Raw genomic sequence first — 3,883 nt, 5'->3', positions numbered from 1 at the left:
GAGACGTGTAATAATTGCATCTCGACAATACAGTGTCAACAGATTGACACATCAATCTGGGATGCAATCATTACATATCTCTGCTCAACGAAGTTACCAGAAACTACATTAGCGTTGTGGGAGCAAGGTATTGAAAGCAAATCTGAAATATCCAAGTGGGAGGACATGGATAAATTTCTTTCACAACGGTTTCAAACTCTAGAAACCGTTTCATATATTAGAGGCATCAATCTGTCAACAAACAGCGCGGTCATTCCATTTTGATCACCATCGAGCGAGCAGAGATGTGTAATAATTGCATCTCGACATTACAGTGTCAACAGATTGATACATCAAACTGGGATGCAATCACTACATATCTCTGCTCAACGAAGTTACCAGAAACTACATTAGCGTTGTGGAAGCAAAGTATTGAAAGCAAAACTGAAATATCCAAGTGGGAGGGCATGGATAAATTTCTTTCACAACGGTTTCAAACTCTATAAACTGTTTCAGATATTAGAGGCATTAAAACTAATTCCACTACAGGACCGCACAATATAGGCATACCAATGAAGGTCACCAAAATCAATCACAATCATTCCATGCTAGCGTACCCAAGGCAATTTGCAAATTCTGTAAGAGCAACGAACACAAGCTATTAAGTTGCCAAGAATTTCGCAACCTAGCACCAGCCGACAGAATCAACTAACGAATAACAACATTTGCTCGAACTGTCTATCCTCCGGACATAAGGTGTCAAGGCGCAGAAGCTCATTCAATTGTAGAACATGTCACCTGCGGCACCACACGATCCTCCACGGCACATCTACAGCTCAACTCCTCAATTTTCGAAAAAATAAAACTTTATTGCCCGTCTGCAAGCCAAGCCCTTTAATTTGACACCTCATTTCTGAAAATCGAATGAACGGTGCAGATCTGATGACCTGGACAATAAATTGCTTCGCCTAATATATAGATTACTAGCAAACCCGGCGAACTCCGTTTCGCCACCAGAGGGCTTCGTTTCTTGTAAGATTTCGTTTGGGGATTAAAAGATGAAGAAAAATTTTTATTTTTTTTTCTCTAAGTAAAAAATCTGAATCGAAGCGTTATACGTGTCCGCAAATTATCTGTTTCATTGAAGTGCTCTTTGGTAAACGACATTTTTTGTTTTTTGGTCTGTCGTTAACACAAACAAAGCGGATGGTTTCCCAACTCGTGAACACGCAACGTATAGCTGCCCATGTGAAAAACAATGATTTTCTAAATTTATCCCGCAAACACTAAGCGATTGGCCTTGCGACTTATTAATTGTCATTGCGAATGCAAGGCGAACCGGAAATTGCAATCTTTTGAAGCCAAACGGAAGATCAGTCGGAATCATTGGTATTCGAGGAATACATACATTTTCACCCGCGTACTTTCCGTTAATAATGGTTGCCTCAATCAAATTCGGCATAAGTTTTTCCACCGCAAGTCGAGTACCGTTGCAAAGTCGCGGTCGATTCAAATTACGCAATATCATAATAACTGAACCAACTTTGAGTTGCAAGTTATGTGGTGGAAATCCTGGTAACTCCAGAGAGTTCAAAAACTCTGTTGGATAATTTACAACATCATCGGAATTTGTTATGGAATCAACGGATTTGTATGTCACCAAATCGCCATCCATTTTTGATTGAATGGTGAAATTCAGTGCGTGTACATCATTATTCTTTGCGGCGAGAATTGCTCGTTGACTTAACCAAGCATAATTCTGATAATTCTCACTAATGTTTGGGAAAAAATTTTCAATAAGAGCTAATTGAGAGTCTACAAATCGGCAAAAGTCGTTGGTAAGAGTAATTAATCCAGTTGTCGCATCAACTGGAACTTTTCCATTTCCAAGAGCTAACAATTGTTTGGAAAATTGTGCAGCACTTTGATCATTTTGAAGTTGAACTCTCATATTAGTAGTTAGCGATAATGCTTTTACGTTATTCCACAAAGGTGATGCCTTCAGGCAAGCATTCAATTCATCTGCAGGCGTTCCACGGGGAATTACTGGCAACGTCTGCCTAAAATCGCCTGCCAACAATATCATCAAGCCGCCAAATATGTTGTTATTTCGGCGAAGATCCTTCAGTGTGAAGTTAAGTGCTTCAAGTGATTTCTTATGTGCCATTGTGCACTCATCCCAAACAATGAGCTTGCATTGCACCAACAATTTTCCCATTGCACTGGATCGGGAAATATTGCATGTTGGAGTATCAATTGTGTTTAAATTGAGTGGCAACTTAAGCGCAGAATGTGCAGTACGACCGCCATCTAGAAGAGTCGCCGCAATTCCAGATGAAGCTAATGCCAAAGCTATGTCACACCTTGATCGAATAGTTGCCAAAATCAATGAAATGACAAATGTTTTCCCTGTTCCTCCAGGTGCGTCCAGGAAGAATAGACCACCAGTATTATTGTGCACCGCTTGCATTAATGTATCGTAAACTTGTTTTTGCTGTTCATTCAGCAAAGGCACATTATTTCGAACGAATTCCTGCAATGTATCAACATTATATTGCAGCTCTCGATTTAATTCTTGGTTGAATGCATCGTGCATCGATCGATTTGGCGCAATCATGCCTACTTCAATCAGTAGCTTCTTTGCAATAGTCAAGCATTGATCCTCAATCAGAATCAATCCTTCATTGTATATTTCATCGGTTATTTCCATGTCGGGATTATTCGTTTGAATGCGCAAGCGATGCAAAATATCTTCACATATGTCGTCTTTGTAATTGTTCCATAACTGAATTGGTTGTGAAGGGAAACATGTGGTGATGATAATTGCGAACAGCGTTCGTATTTGTTACGCATTTGATGAAACAACTGAATCCGCAAGCGTTAAATCCCAATGAGAATCGTTCTCCAGCAAACCCAATAGTTGACATGCTTCTCGATATGTTTGGCATTGGTGGCCATTCACAGTTTTCAAATGCGCAAATGATTTTGGTCCACGTACATTTACCAACAGCAGTCGCAAATAAAAACATTCATCATTTCTAGGATGAACAGTATACATGCGACCTAGCGCATCAGTGGAAAACACCTGTGGCCAATCTGGAACTGGGGTTCCTTGTTTGCGACGTTGGAATTTCTTTGTTGATTGATTCCAAGTGTAATACTTGGGCATTTCAACGTACAGCAGCGTCGCTGCGAATGGATCTGCTTCACACATTGCAAAGAAGCTAGTCAATGTTGTCGATGGTGGTCTCTCAGCTCGTTGTGCCGCATTAGCCTCAGCGAAGTAAACTCTTTGTCCATTTTCCAAATGGATTGCTAAAAGTACAACTGTGGGATATCTTTCATGAATTTGAAATGACAATAATCGCCACAGTGCTTCATTAGTACTGACGTATCTGGAAGTTGCTGATTTTGTCATTCGCATTTTCCGACGTAATACCAAACACAGCCATGTCGCTGCCTTTTGTGACGTACTTGCACAAATATTTAACTGATTTGGCCGAATGACGACTCTCAACGTTCGCATGTGTTTCGAAAATTCGTGATAGCAGCGGGCAATATGGTACAATGAATTCATTTCCGATCTCAATCATTTGATTTTGAACTTTAACTTTGATAGTTGGACCATTATCTTCTTTTGAACGTCGACGATAAACTGGATATCCATCGTTCCCTGTGACTGTTTCAGCAACTAACGGTCGCGGATATCGTTTTGTGCACTTTCCATCAGCCATGCATGGCGATAATGGATTTAATGCACCGCACGGTCCATGCACCATCTGTGCCGTCACAATGTCGTGTAGATGGGGATCAGTGACTGGATCAGGAATTTCAGCTGATATGATGTCATCCACTTCATTTGAATGTAATTTGTTTAGCAACCAAATTAGGATATGAGCATGCG

This window comes from Rhagoletis pomonella, unplaced genomic scaffold (assembly GCF_013731165.1).
Source record: "Rhagoletis pomonella isolate Grant_MI unplaced genomic scaffold, Rhpom_1.0 Rhpom_scaffold_00316, whole genome shotgun sequence".
Classification (NCBI taxonomy): Eukaryota; Metazoa; Arthropoda; class Insecta; order Diptera; family Tephritidae; genus Rhagoletis; species Rhagoletis pomonella.
The sequence above is the reverse complement of the archived record's forward strand: the minus strand, read 5'-3'. Positions refer to the sequence as shown.